General features: G+C 38.4%; 1 protein-coding gene across 1 annotated transcript in view; it reads right to left on the bottom strand.

Moving 5' to 3' along the window:
• MAPK8IP2 (mitogen-activated protein kinase 8 interacting protein 2) overlaps positions 1-15,382 on the bottom strand; it is a 42,981-nt gene extending 27,599 nt beyond the window's left edge. The window contains exon 1 of the mRNA XM_072402005.1: positions 14,929-15,382. The gene's annotated coding sequence lies outside the window, so the exon portion shown is untranslated. The remainder of the gene's footprint in view (positions 1-14,928) is intronic.
• Positions 15,383-16,949: the final 1,567 nt, after the last annotated feature.

Raw genomic sequence — 16,949 nt, 5'->3', positions numbered from 1 at the left:
TTGGCTCAGATGTTAGTACCCTGGCATTAAGTACTTGGTCCCAGGTACGAATCTAGGCCAGGACAATATCTGCATGGAGTTAGCAGGTTCTCCTATTTCCGTGGGTTTCCTCCCACATCCCAAAAACATGCAGTAAGGTTAATTGGCTTTCCCCCCAAATTGACATTGGGCTGTGGTAATAACATATGACTATGGTAGGGACATTAGATAGTGAGCCCCTTTGAGGGGCAGTTAGTGACTTTGTAAAGCGCTGTAAAATATGTTCATTTCACGTATCACGTTTTGATTTGGTCTTGTTCTATTTTTTTTTTTTTTTGGTTGCACAAATAAAAAAGAAGCAGACATTTTGCTACCACACTATCTATTTACAAGGGATGTAATTTACTGCAGCATATATCAATACAAGAAAGAAACTCTTATATAACCACTGTAGAGAAAAACACACCAAAACACAGACAGAGCTAAAGAAGAAAAGACGCCCAATCACAGACATGAAATACAAGCGCATGTAGTAAAGCAAGAGATTAGTCTGTGCAGACAGAACACTTTGATCTCAGACAAGAAGCAGCAGCCACAAAACAGAGGATATTTGTAAAGCTAAATAATGCGGTATATGACAGCCCGGGTACAAGAGGAAAAATACGTGATTTCATACTGCTGATGTTTTTTTTATGATGTGCAAAATACAACATCAGGATCATTTTGCATCATTATCTGTTGTACCTAGCCAACAGTAAGCTCATTGGAAACGTATTTTAATTCCCTATAGAGATCCATCAGTGAGCTTCAAGGAGAAAACAGAACATGAAAGCATCTGAGACCCGGGAAACACAGTATGTGCTAGAGTAACAGAAAGCATTGTGTGTGCCAAATATATTTATTATTATTTATAGATTCAACCTACCTGTCTTTCCCATACACTTATAATATAATATACTGCACCAGTTCTAATAAAGACAAAATTTGAAATAAACCCTCTATACAGCTAACGGTACTAAAAGTGTGTATACTAGTTAGGCAAGAGGGTCACTGAGTAATATATAAGATACCTCCTTGCTAAGCCAAATAATACTAAAACATTCATAAAAAAGGAGCCTTTTAGTGGCAAGGGTCATAAAAGTGTAATAAACAAAATTAGAAATTACAATTACACAAGCGAACACAAACAATATGACACTAGTAAATACATGATGCTAAACAAAGCAATACTAAATCAGAAAGCTGACATAAAATAAACAAATAAGGGTGTCTCTGATAGATATCCTGATGTGTTTCGGGGAGGCTTCTTCAGGGAATAGGGTTCACACGTTTAAGGAGAAATCATAAACAAAAATCTATTTAATACTCATATTAGTCAAAAGATAAATAGATATTAGGACTATTCATAACAAGCATAAGTAATATAACAATAACAAATTAGTTCAATCCATGATCGGTCTACCAAAAATCAACAATAATAAATTCATATTTAGCAATATTAAGTATATTCTATACAATAGTGATTTTATGATAAGCTAGAAAAAAAACTAAGCCTTGTTGGAGAAGGTGGCTTGCAAGAGTAAATGTGATGATCCTTGTGAAGAGGTAAGTATGGGTGTCTGTAAGTATGGGTGTCTTGAGATAATAATTCAAGAAAACTTACTTAGGCAGTGTGTGTTGTGGAAGTACAATACTTAAGTCAAAGACTGGTATAAAGCTCTGCTATAGAAAATTGTCATCAATATAAGAATTTTACTACGTTTCTTGTATTAAAAGAGGAATAGACTGCAGAGATGGAGACATAATCCTGCCCCTGTACAAAGCATTGGTCAGACCACATCTGGAATATGCACTCCAGTTTTGGGCACCGGCTCACAAAAAGGACATTGTGGAATTAGAGAGTGCGGAGAAGGGCAACTAAACTAATAAAAGGAATGGAGGAGCTCCGCTATGAGGAGAGATTAGCTGAACTGAATCTATTCTCCTTTGAGAAGAGACCTTTAGGGGGGATATGATCAGCATGTATAAATTTATAAACGGTCCATATAGAGAACTCTCTTCCCCAATATTCACTTTGAGATCATTACAAAGAACATGGAAGAAAAAAAATGTAAGCTCCGGAAAAGAAAGAGATTCTTCACTGTAAGGTCTGTGAAAATGTGGAATCAGCTCCATCAGGAAGTAGTTCCAGTAACTCTTATAGACTGCTTTAAGAAAAAGCTGGATGATTTCTAGAAGAACCAAATATAACTGGTTATTAAGGCTTTAAACCCATAAATAACAGTGACCGTTGATCCAGGGAACATCCGATTGCCTCATGGAATCAGGAAGGATTTTTTTCCCCGTTGGAGCAAATTGTACCAGGAATTTTTTTGGCCTTCCTCTGGACCAACTACGTCCTTTAGGGTTTTGAATCTGGGATATTTTTATTTCCCTAGTGGTTAAACTTGATGGACTTTTTTCAACCTAACTATGTAATTTGTAAAATACTCATTTATTGCTTTTTCTGGTAAATTGAGCTACTTTTTTCGCATAGAATTAAACCCTTATTTAAAAATATGCAAAGAAGTTACAAATTGACCTGAATAAACCCCAATATTAAACATAAAAATGGCGGCACCCAGAGCTGCATTTAAAGCCCATTAACACACACATTACAACATGACAAGTACCTGCAATTATGTTGTGTGATGACCTGTCTGGATACAGACTGAATGAATGTTGAGTATAAATATCCTCATAATACATTGGGGTTAATTTGGTAAAGGTGTTTAAGCTGTTCACTTAGCAAAGTAAATGATTGCTCTGAAAGGAACAATTCACCAGGTTTAGTGAATTTATTTTGCAATGATTACTCATGCACATACAAGAAAACATTAAGAAAGCATGACTGCTTGATGACAGGATGAATGATGTCAGCAGAGCTTCACCTCTTTCATTAAGCTAAGTGAATTATCCCTTGCAGAGTAATAACTTAGTTTGTTAAGTGAACAGACTAATGGGTTAAATCTTCAGATTGTATGGTCAGAGTAAAACAAATATGGTGAAAATTAGCCCTGTTCCCAGTAGGTGTAGAAGGGTGCAAGTTCTCTAAACTCTGTTCACCCCTCCTCCTCTTCATCCCCCCTCAGCAATCAAATACAATTGACGCTTCCCCTTTAGCAGTGCACAGCCATTTTTTTTCTGTGATAACCAAACACATTTAATGGAATAAGGTAATTGCGCTCCAGCCCACCTACAGTCGTGCCTAAAAAAACCCACTAACTGTGTATACCAGAACTGTTATCTATTAGGTTTTATGTTATCCTGTTCATTTGACAAATGTTAATTATGAGACTTCTAACCATGAGTGGTCCACCAAGGCTTAGAGTTGCAGTCAGTATGGAAGAACAAGATGCTTCTAGGAGTGGATGCCCGTTGACAGTAATGAGGACAAAGTGTCCAGCAAAGTAAATTTCCAACACTGCGCTCATTGCAATGTGCTGATTGAAAGTCAAATAATGTATAAGGTAAATCATGAAGATTTTCTGACACAGGATAAAATCAGGTAACACTGCCAACATATTACGATGTATCATTTTACCATACATAATTGTGACGTGTATTACAAGGAATCTGAAGACATCATGATTTTACTACATGGCACCTTTGGATTTCTGTTGAGTGTCCATATGCAACAAGACCTTGTGTGTCCATATGAATGCACAAAGAGGGTTTGTTTAGGATACCACAAATGCCTTGACTGGTTTAGGGTGTTATATGATTTGTTTCTGCAAGTTCTTAATAAATATGATAAATAGATGTTACCATGATTGTTCCTGTATTTAATAGCTTATGAAAACCCTTAAACACTTATTCTCTTTTACTAATACAGATTAATGAGTGTCACTATAATAAGCTAAACCAAACCTGGTCATGGAACCTCAGTCTGAATGGCCACATTTCACTGAAAATCAATGAGAATCTATGGTCTCAACTGAACGCCATCTATTAACCATTCCAACACACTGGAGGAATCTTTTTTGATATTAGGATACCCTTCCTTTAAAATGTAAAGCACATACAAATTGTGTTGTATTGTTTCAGACAGGATTGTGTTAAAGATTAGTGTTATAAAGCACATATACTAAAATCACAAAGCCCTTTTTTTCTACCTTACTCTCTAAAGGCTCAACTCACAAAGGTGCAGAATGTGCTTTATTTAGCATATGTTAGGCTGCCGCATTTACCAATTGTTAGTGATGCTGTAGAATAAAGATTATTATTTTCATGGTTATATTACAAATATATATGTATATAATTCCAGATATAATGCTGGTTTAATCTACAGAGCAATAAACCTAAAAATTATGTCTAGAAGAGAGATGACACGACTAGGAAAGAACTTGAGGGACTAACAATTAATAAGGACCAACCAGTATTGAAGAATCCAGCAGAACCACATACTAAGAAGCTATTCGTATTCCATTCATCCTACACTAAACAAGTATCACATCACTTCAAATACCCATTTTTTGTAGGCACTTGTAAGGTGGTGCAGTTGCAGTTTTAGAAGTTTCATGTTGTGTCTACCACTGAACAGTTTCCATAAACTTGAACAGGAACATTTTCCAGCTGCATTAGCAAGCAGAAGAAAGTGTTCCGAAGGACAGCGGATAACCCATAATCCCTTGTGATATTTGGCAAGAGAACAGCACTGAAACAGCTTACTAGAGCATTTAGCAAACGCTTATGAATACATGACAGTACCTCCTCCCCACCAGTCCTGGATGGGTAGCAGTTGGAATTGAGCACCCAAGCAAAGTTAGGCTACGTACATACGTGCAATAATTATTGTTGGAAAACGAACGATTAATGACCAGTTCACGATTATTCAAGATTATTTTAGTTCAAATATAGTCCACCACACACTAGATGTGATTGTTTGAACGATGCAGGAAGTGAGGTGTACCAGAGAAAGTGTACCGCAGAAACATCCACAATCAATACAGATTACCCTTGAAGAACAGATGCTATAGATGGTTAGCTCTGATAAATGGCCACATATCATAATGAGCGATTGAAAGGAAAGGTACGTATTATCCTAATCAGATACACAGCTATATATTCCAATTTGTAATTTCTCTTGTAAGGATTTGTCAACTCATGTTCTTCTTACTCATCTTCAAAATAATAACACCGACTGTGTGATATGAAGTTTAAAGAGTTACAGGAGCCCTTTTTTTTTTACTTAAAAAAATAACATAAAATAACAAAAAATAACAAACATTAAAGAATTTTTGACAATGAGGGATTGAGGAGTTATTAGGTGTCCTTAGAGGCACACTTTAGAATTAGAATTGCCCCTGTCCTCATCCAGACTCAACTTAATGATGCTACTAAACTTTTCCCCTGGGAGAGCCACAAGTACCCAACAAGCAGAAAAACCAGAATGCAGGTGGGCCAATAACCATGTAACACATATCCTAATCACTGACACTCCCCATCTCAAAACCCACTCATCTGTTGTGATATTTTTTATATACATATATATTCCACACTCCTTGACTTCCAACAAGCTCCAAGTCAAAAGAAGCAGGGGAACTTCTTCACCTTCCTCCACAGAAACAACCCTTGGGACTCCACCCTGCCCATCTGACCTTCAACTACTAATCCACAAGAGCAACAACTCTTTCTAAACTTGCATAATAACCCATTTTCTGATCCATTATTTCCCGTGGTCATTTTTGTTTTCCATGACTCACTTTTGTGTGATAGTACACCAAGCACAAATAGGGTTAACCTAATCACAGCACAAGTGAGACACCCAAAAAACAGAGCAGTTTCCTAGGACAGGGTTCAAGTCTTGGACTTATGAGGGTATATGAGGGAAATGCACTTGTTTCTAGGTATGTATAGTACTCAGTAAACAAACAAGTGGTATTGTTGTTTAGATTGTTTTTATATTAGGTGTTTTATGCAAAGTACAACAATTGAAGCCAATCATTTGAACACAATTTAAAGAGCAGACGATATCAAAGCTTTGTGTGTCTCCACTCTAGGGAAATTCATCTTGCCTACATTTACTGTAAAGCTCTGATTACATCACTCTGAGGACTGCTTTGTCTGAATTTTCTAGGCCTATTTCACTAAGTAGATGGAGCTGAAAGGTCATCAGTCTTGTGTGACAGAAGAGCATTCCTATTGACTACAATGGGAATACAAGGACAATAACTATCTATATAGGAAATGTAATTAAGTCAGATGACACGCAAGCCTTATAATAGAGAAGCAGTAGCCAGATTCTCCACCAGGTATTTTTTCCAATTTTCCATTTCAGCAACAGATAAATGAATAGGTAGCCAAATTCATATTCGCCTTTCTCACATTAACAGAGAATATTCCACAAGGTGGTGCAGTATTCAATTCTGCAGATTTGTGACATATACATTAATAAATAATGCACACTGAAATCAGATTGGATTTACCACTGGAAGTATAAAGGTTATGTATAGGTATAGCTAAGCTGCCCTGACCTTTACCTCTATGCTTCTCCCAATTTAACACAGTTTTTTACTATCTGGAGCACATGAATATTGTTTCAGCTTGGAGCTAGAGGACCTAATTTGGCTTTATATTTACTCAAATTTCTAAACCATGGAAAGCACAAAAAGACACAGGTGAAAATTCAGTCCTCTTATTCTAAAATCAATGCTGATCACATATCCTATATTAATAAAGGAAATAGATCATGTTACATACAAATGATGAGGGGGCAAATATACTACTAGGAAATCCTATGTCAGATAAAGTTAAGAGTATACTAAAATTTGCCAAAAGGCCATCCCACACTAGAGTCACAAACGTGTATTACTGTGCGTGGTACTAAATTACACAAATCTGATCACATTAAATATTAAAAAAGACATAGTTACATACAAATAAATGAGGGGCAAATATGTGCAGTTGTGATATAATTGTTGCTAGGTGGAAATTTCTGCTAGCTGGATTTGTTTATTCCTCTGTGTCCACGCTCTGGTACTTAGCAGACTTCAAATGCCAACAGGGATGTGGGGGAATGCAGAATGGCATCACAATTCAGAGCAAAAGGACAATGTAAATGGAGCAATTATGTCAGTGACATGATGGAGAGATGTATTGTATTGCCAATTGCAATTTCAATGCTTTACTAAAATGTGCAGTTATCTCTTAAGTATTTAGAAAGACAGTCAGCCAGCTTTGATATCCCATTTATGGGTGGATGTAGTTAAGCCGATTCACCTGCTAGGAGTGGTCAGCAGTGAGGTATATCTGTCTGATTGTGCCTTTCACATCCTGGGGCCTAAAGCTACGTACACACTTCCAATTATTATCGTCGGAAAACGAACGACGAACGTTCCTGCACGTTTTTTACTAACGATTTTTTGCCCAATCGATCGTTCGTCGTTCGATTGGAACGATAAAAATTGGAAGTGTGTACGCACCTTTAGTCAACATGCTTTATATTCCCAGCAAAATGTACAGTAACGCAAACCTTGCTTAAGAAGATCAAAGGCATATCTACAGGAGGTCAACTGCACCTGTCAATGAATACTAGGTGTAGAAACAAAGGGAGAGGGCAGGAAGGAGACACTGCTACGCCCGCTTTTGAGTGAAAGACTTCAAGGCAACAAAGCCTGAAATTGGGGGGAGTTCAGAAACAGTGGCCGTGGTGACCAGGTTAGCAAGTACTACTACAACGTCTCCCTAACAGTGGATAAAAAATTCTGGGGAAAAAAACTCCCGCCCTCTTTAAAAAAAAAAATCCCGCTCTCCAAGCAACCCCGTCAACAAAAAAGTAAAAACACCCTTCCTATCTCATCATCTTTCAAAAAAAAATTACATCTCCAGCTCCAATTCCTTAAATTCTCACAAGAAAATACCACTTTAAATAATTTCCGGCCACCTTCTCATACTCTGACCACAAATCTCCTCCTACAAAAATCTATGTTCTTATAAGCTAGTTTCCTTCCAGAACGGGTCTCCTGCCCAGGCACTAAACTCCCTCTTTTTCCCCCCAAGCACAACACCCTAAAACTAATCTTCCTTCTACCACCCACAAAAATCCACTCTACCAAAAAAGCACAACTCTCCCTCCAGAACAATTCCCTTCCAGGTATTTCTTCCCCTCAATGCACACCTATCCTCTTGCATATTATACTGAGCAGTGCCTGCTTCTCAGTGGGGAAAGTACCCGCTGTGTTCTCAGCTGTGTGGCGTGACAAAACCAAGACTGTGCCAAGGGGACCTCGTTGTCTCTGAGCTGCACTGTATCTGAGGTCTGAATATTACTGACAACAGAACTAGCAGCACTGCACGGACGCTGCACACTGATACAGCGCGGATATCACTGAGAAGTAGTCTAGAGCTATGTAACCCTGGCTATGATTTTGGATGATTTCACTGTTTTATTTTTCATTTTCAAAAAAAGATTATTAGTTTTCCAAATATAAATTACAAACATTGGTAAAATAAACAACAAGAAGAAAAGAGAACATAGTATAAGAGGGCATCAAAAATAATTATAATTTCTTAACTGTCCAAACTAGCCTAGATTTCTATATTCAAATAAAACTTGAGAACTACTAACTATTCACTGTTACCTATACAAAAGGTTTAATCAAGAGTTATTATAACATAACCATTCTTCATATCTTTTAGGTCTCCTTACTCTATATCAGAATTACATCAAGTAACCAGGGGTATTAAACATAAAGGAAACAAAGAAAAAAACATTTGAGGGAACCACGGTAGAAAAAAGGGGTGGGGGGGACGTTATTTGGGGAAACCAACTGGGTAAGGAAGAGTATGGAGAGGGTTCCACTCCTAGGGTTTACATATTGCCAAATTCAATCTACGGGTCCCATGTCTTACAAAACTTCTCCAGGTTGTTTCTAAGGGTACATGTCATTTTATCATTTATGTTTAGTAAAATCACAAGGAATATTACAAGCTTTGCAATAACATACAATTGTGATGTGGGCCGCTAGCAGAATGTATTTAGATTTCACTGTTTTAAACTGATATGCCAATGCCATTGACACATGCCCAAAGCCCATCCATATAAGCCCCTAGTTCAGAGGTGGCTTGATGGGTATGTTAACTTTCAAGTGCCTTATATTTATTATTTTTTTTATTTTATATTTATTTTATTTACATTTAATATAACAAATGCATAAACCTAATGCCCACATTTTAAGCTGAGTTTCAATCATTTAGCTTTCATACAAACCAAAGGAAATGCAGGGTACTTTGATAAATACTGAACAGTTCTTAGGCAGCCAAGTTTATATGATGGTTGTTCTAATTGTTAAACTAATAATTAATGACTTATTATATTACATATTTGCTACTATATCCCAACAGTTGAAGGGGGCCTAGGGGCAGGACCACATAACCTGATCTTCCATGCTGCTATTTAACCTGCTGAGCAGAGCTGCACAGGAAAGAGGATTATATTCGATGGATCTGCTTGCTAAGACAAATCCCTAACACTACGACTGAGGGCAGCATTGCCAGGGAGGTAAATTGGGAGAGACCAGAGAAGTGTGACTTGGTGACAAATTTCAGCCCCATTAGGCACCAAGGGGGGTTAGTCTAAGAAGAGGAGAAAGAGATAATGAGAGGAATGGGAGTAAGAAAAACCAGAGCTTGCTCACCCCTCCATGCTGGTGGCTGGTGTGGTGATTATTGCTGGGTAGGAGTTTTTTGCTAGGCTGGGAAGGTTTTGGTTAAAAGCTGGCACTGACTTGCTAAGTTTCTTTATTTTTTTTGCTTAGTTTACCATTGCTAACCCTGACACTTTCTGATGGTTATTCCCAGCCTTGGCACACACTTGGGGTTAGTAATGACCTTGACCAATATTGGGTCTCTGACAGCTACTGAAGGGTTTTGATTTTGTTTATCATTGCTCGCCAATGACAGGGCCGAGCCTCACCCAAATTTTTGCGGAAGGCCCTCCGATTTCTGGTTACTGGTTATAACCCTATATACTGTTGTAGTTAGCAGGGCACAAGCTTCATATAGAAGATGATGCTCTATATATAGATTATGGATGCGTTCCTAAGTGCAAAACATAACCAGTAAAATTCTTTATCGAAAAGAATAATGTGTCTCAGGTAGCAGAGGAAAAGCAATGCATTTAAATGCAACATCTAGGTTTTTTAAACTTGCATGTAAAATTATTTTATCATTAGGGAAGTCTTTCTTTTAGAAGGTATCAATAATATATGACTCTTTAGAGCAATACTGCAGAAGGACATTCACAGTGGTTAGATATCAGTTAACACAAACACTATATATATATACACACATACATATTCTTATTACTGCAGCAGTTGTTCCTTGCAGTAATCTTTCCTACGATTCCTCCTCCAAAACACATATTAGCTGTATTTCTGCTTTATGGGGTCATCTACAGCACTGTCTGTGACTAGTAGCTTGCGAATTGGAGAGAAATTTAGTAATGTGCTCAGTGTTCTCTTTACTGAAAAGAAACAATTTTGGAAGAATCTCCCTGCTGCTGACTCAAATCTGTCTTGTTTTTGCCTCATCGATCCTGAAGATGTGTGTTTTCTGCACCTTTCCTTGAATATTACCTATCAGGAAATCAACCTATATGAGGAAGCCATCTCTACTACTGGTGACCACCTCCATGAAGAGTAGTATAGAACAGAAAAAAGTAAAGAATGAGCTTAAAGAATTCTACAAACAATATTGGTCACTGTTTTTTTAGCTAGCCACTTGCTTTTTTATTTTTTTTTTACACAGCTTTCATGCTTGAGGTTCTCCTTAAAAGGTGAAGTTTTATTAGAACTTTAGATGTTGTGTGATATATGGTGATGAGCGAAAGTCATCCCCAACTGATGAGTACCTGTTGCTCCCAGGTATCTGCAAACTTTTCCATGACTCCCAATATCCACCCACAATACCCCCATCTCTACTGATAAATATTGGTCAACAAAAACAGAACGACCAGCATTCAAATTCTTCTTTCCTCCAGACCCCTCACCATCTGATACCACAGTTACCAACTCATTCCTCAATTACTGATATACAAAAAGCACACAGGTTTTGTAGATTACGTGTAATGTTATGTATGAATAAATCCAAGAAAAGTACTGAATAATTCTAGTAAGCTACAAAATCTGCATCATTTGAAGAATCGCTTATGGCACAACTCGGATTTGGGGTTAGGGATCAGTTTATGTGCTGTTGTTCGGCAGATTAAATCTAATTGTCCCCAACACCATAAATGAAAGTGAGGGTAAATCCAAACTTGGCACCAAAACAGGAATGGAGAGGAAATCTTCCAATGGATACATTTGATTGCATGACAGCTGTCCTACAAAGGACTTCCTTCACATTCAATATTCAATGACTTCTTGCTGAGTTTACAGAGCAGGACGTCAAAGGCTAAGAAGCAGATCGGAAAGAATTGAAAGTGCATTTAACCTTTCCGTGCCCCATATTAAAAAATAAACATTCTGCATTTAGATATAATTTCATTGTGTCGGTAGTTAAGGAGATAAATGGACAACTCTCCCCACAAACTTCAGAAACCGATGAGAGTTGACAACCCTTTCCTCCAATGATCCATGCCACTGCAAAGTGTTTATACAATACACACTTTTATTTTATTTTATTTAGCCTCAGGATAAAAGTGCACAAGGCAGACCTGTTATTGCTATGCCCCAGCTTCTACAACATGATGCATTGCCACCTTATGAACTAAAGGAAGAACACGAATTGTCATTCCTATCTCACAAGACAGAAGAATAATTATTTACATACAAGCCAGATTTTATTTTACAATTTACAATTCAGGCTTTTTTTGTTGGGATTATTAAAAATGGGATTCCTTTTCTAATATATATTTTTGTATCTCCATCTCATTTGACATTGAAATTAAGTCAAAGTATTTCTAAATAGCATACCACTTACATTAGGACAAACAAAAATAGAAACGGTTTTCACTCCAATCATTTAGGCATTGGAGGAAAAAAAATTGAATGGTGTTGTTATGAGTTTTATATGTATTGTTGGCATTATCTTGCCTAAAATGTTTTCCTATAACAATCCCTTATATCATGAAATTTTTAGGTTTAAGTTAATGGAATAGAGTAAGGCTTAGAGAGAGGTTGGGTTAGGTGTCAAGGGTTATGGATAGGCTCAGAATTATTATTAATAATATTACGCAGTGCTATACATTATTAATATTATTTAACAGGATTTATATAGCGCCAACATATTATGCAGCGCTGTACAATAACTAGGGGTTGCAAATGACAGACAGATACAGACAGTGACACAGGAGGAGGAGAGGACCCTGCCCAGAGAGCTTACAATCTAGGAGTATAGTTAACTAAGTTATGTAGGTTTGGGAATTCTTTTGGTGTACTGGTTGGACTCAGGGGTCAGTTTTTGAAGGTATGCATTAAAGATCAATTTAGTACAGTGAGTCAATAATTAAATTAAACTTGAACAGTGGGCAAAGTAAAATAGTGTTCCCTACTAAATCTTTGGTTTTGCAGTTTCATTGAAACATGACTCAAATAAGTCTTTGGGCAGGTAGTAGCTTTGTCACACTCAGGTGATGAAATAGACAACAAGGTCCAACCAAGGACGTTCTTATGTCAATAAATTATGAAGGTACTGTAGGTGGGTGACCTGTCACTTATCACAAAAAGACCAGGAGCAGTAACTGGTCCGCGTAACAGGAAGTAAAACAGAACTTTCAGATTGTAGTTTTTCAATATTCCTACATCCCTGTGCCCAGGTATTAGTTCTCAGGACAAGGGTTAATTGTGTATTTTGCATAAAAATCACATTTTTTTGGAGTTGGGGTAGGGTAAGGGGGACAATTTAGTTAATGCTAAAAGTTCCCACAGCCAAAAAATACTGAATTTTATGCTGAATTTTAGGAACACAAGTAAACAGAAAACATCAGAACTTCTATCAACTTTGCCTATGGCTGGTAAAATGATTACAAGTCACTAACTGGACCTGAATTTAATCTTCCCATGCCAAACCCAAGGTCAGCTACTTAATTACATCACTCCTTAGAATCCTAAACATTGTCATAGTATTTGCTGGTACACATTCATTGTGTTGCAATGATTTAGAAGGCTCCAGCATTTGTACCACACCACTAATAGTCACACTGGGCCCTTACACTATACATGCATGTACAAAGTGGTCATGGTGTACAATGCGGTGATGGTCCCTTCTGCCCATGTTGATGTATGGATATAGAAATGATGTGGATATATAGTTGTATTAGTTGTATATGTGGTTAGCTGTAAATGCAGCTTCTTCTTCTCCTCCTGTAACATCAGCATTGTACACGAGTGCTGCAATGCCGTATAAGCCTTGCGTATTGCTGTGAACGGTCTGCTCAGACATTTCATACACATAAACTTAGCTATAAAGGAAGTAAATGTATTTTCCTTATCTGTTCATTATTAACCTTTTCATTTTGTTCTTTAATCCACCAAAAACCATAATGGCCGAGATGACATCTATACAAAAGAATTGTCAAAGCCAGAAGGCCCTAACTTTGCTCCATGTCTCATTGGTCACTATTCAGTCCATGTAAACATCTGTGACATGATGACCATTGAAGTATAATAAATCCATACCAAATATCTCTGGGCATGACATGACCTACATACCACAAGGAATACTACTATGTAAAACATCATTATGCCGTGTTTTCTGCATTTGTTATGTACATTTGTATTCAAGGATGTTTAGAAATGAATATGACGGGACAATAACACTTCTAGGATCCATGGTTACCATTTTCGGGAAGATGATGTTTGACATTGGTATATCTGTTTACCTGGCACATAGGCAAGATGAAGAAAATGCTTCTACAAAATGGATTCTCTCCTATGATGATGTAAATCAACCCCAGTGGAATTGTGCAGGATGTCAGGCTTTGGGGTATCATGTAGGACCTGAGCCCAGGTGAAATCATGAAGGACCTGAGCCCCAGTGGAATCATTTAGGATGCGAGCCCTTGGGGGTATGATGTAGAACCCAAGCCCCAGTGTAATCATGTAGGCCATGAGCCCTTGGGGGTATTATGTACGACTTGATCTCCGGTGGAATAGGGGACTAGAATCATGGTGGAGTCATGTGGGACCTGGGCCATGGTGGAATCACTTAGGACCTAAACCATGGTGGAATCTTGTAGGATCTGAACCATAGTAGAATCATGTAAAAAAATATTTAGGACCCGAGCCCCAGCGGGATCATGAAGGACCCGAAGCCGGGTGGGATAATGGGGGACATGAGCCCTGGTGGTATCATTTAGGACCTGAGCCCCGGTGGGTTTACGCAGAACCCAATCCTTGGTGGGATCATGTAGGACCTGAACCATGGTGGGATCATATTGGACCCGAGCCCCAGTGGAATCATGGAGGACCGGAGACCCAGATGGGATCATGGAGTCCCTGGGCCCTGGTGGGATCATGGAGGGTCAGAGACCCTGATTCGATCATGGAGGACCAGAACCCCGGTGGGATCATGGAGGACCCAAACACCGGTGGGATGATGGAGGACTGGAGACCCAGATGGGATCATGGAGTTCCTGGGCCCCGGTGGGATCATGGAGGACTGGAGACCCCAGTGGGATCATGGAGTTCCCGGGCCCCGGTGGGATCTTGCAGCATGTGGGGAGTTGTACCATGGAATGGAGAGTGGTGGCCATGTCTGCTCTGGAAAGATGGATGCATTATGGCTGTTGTTTATATCCCAGCCTGCCATGTCAGTTTATGATTCCTCCTGTGATGTGGATGTTCCAGTAAATCTGAGGGGACCACACACCTCCATCATGTATGACATATGTCCCCATCACACCTACCCCAGCCATGGCTGCCCCCCACCAATGCCCCCACACCTCCCCCCACCACACACAGCTCTCACCTGCAGCCCGGGGGGGAGAGGGAGTGGAAGGTGGAGAGAGAAAACATCTCAGCTCGATCCGCCATCTTCAGTCAGAGAGGTGATGAGTGGAAGCGGCTCATACACAGACACACCCTGGGGACCGTCCACACAGATGACACGGCTCCGTATACAAAGAGATTCACCTTCCCGGGTGACAGCAACACGGTCACACACAAGCGGGCATCCCCTCCCTTCCCGCTCCTCTGCCTTCAGCCTCCTCACCGATGGATGTGCCGCCTTCTCCTCCGATGGCTTGCTGCGGCTTGATGCAGTGACATCCAGGAGAGACTGCACAAGCTGCTAACCAATACACAGAATGGGGGCGGAGTCTGAGGAGAGAGGACGGACGGGCGCTCCTCCATCCACTACAATGGAGGGCAGGCGGGGGAGCTGTCCAGCCGCGGGTGCTGAACACCGAATGGCGCCATGTTTTCCCTGTCACCGGGCCAGGCTTTATCCTGCGCCACCATATACAGGGGAGTGACGTCACCGGATTATTACTGCCCCACCATCCCCGGGGTAGATTAAAGCTCACCAATGTAGGTCAGCAAGCAGCTGTTCAGCCAAATAAACATCAGAGAATTCCTATCACTGTATCATACACAGATTATATTATTCATTATACACATAGATATCATACACAGATTATATTATTCATTATACACATAGATACACAGATTTTATTATTCATTATATATTATAATATACACATAGATATCATACACATATTATATTATTCATTATAGATTATACACATAGATATCATACACATATTATTCATTAAATAATATATCATACACAGATTATTCATTAAAAATAATACACATAGATATCATACACAGGTTATTCATTTTATATTATATCATACACATATTATTCATTATATATTATATACATAGATATCATACACATAATATTCATTATAAATTATAATATACACATATTATAGTATTCATTATATATTATTCACATAGATATCATACACATATTATTCATTATAGATTATACACATAGATATCATACACATATTATTTATTATAAATTATACACATATTATATTATTCATTATATATTATTCACATAGATATCATACACATATTATTCATTATAGATTATACACATAGATATCATACACATATTATTCATTATAGATTATACACATAGATATCATACACATATTATTCATTATAGATTAAACACATAGATATCATACACATAATATTTTATTCATTATATATTAAATTATACACATAGATATCATACACATAATATTCATTATAGATTATACACATAGCTATCATACACATAATATTCATTATATATTATACACATAGATATCATACACATATTATTCATTATATATTATACACATAGATATCATACACATATTATTCATTATATTGGGAATCTTTCACAAACCTTTGCATGAACAAGCACTGTACATACAGCACCATTCTGCTCTATAGAGAGGGCAGGGGGAGAACGACGGAGCGGGACCTCACTCGCCTCCATCGCCCGTGGAACCGCCAGTTATGTCGTTCGAACCATGGACAACGAACCCTGTACACATGCAAGATTCTGATCCAATATCAGCCCTGAGCTGATTATCAGAGGAGAACCATTAGACGTGTGTACCTAGCCTTGGTCCTCTGACCTGAACAGCACATTATACAGTGTTTCACAACCAGGGTTCCTCCAGAGAATCCGAGGGGTTCCTTGAGCAATTTGTGCCTCTCAGGTAATTTACAACTGAGACCAATTATCTTTGCAGCCATCTAAAAAAGGCGGCATTCCTCCCACTGGTCAGTAATGTAGTCAGTAAGCTACTGACCACCACACTAAGTACTGTGAGCTGTTATTATAGTAATTATTGCGGGGGTTTTCCCACAAAAGTGTTCCCCTGTGTTGAAAAGGTCAAGAAACACAGAATTTTACATTGCAAGAATGCATGGTCATATACCATACAATATTTTCAAATATTACAAAATATGTTTGTCCAC

The sequence above is a fragment of the Pyxicephalus adspersus genome, chromosome 2, assembly GCF_032062135.1.
Source record: "Pyxicephalus adspersus chromosome 2, UCB_Pads_2.0, whole genome shotgun sequence".
NCBI lineage: Eukaryota > Metazoa > Chordata > Amphibia > Anura > Pyxicephalidae > Pyxicephalus > Pyxicephalus adspersus.
The sequence above is the reverse complement of the archived record's forward strand: the minus strand, read 5'-3'. Positions and strand labels throughout refer to the sequence as shown.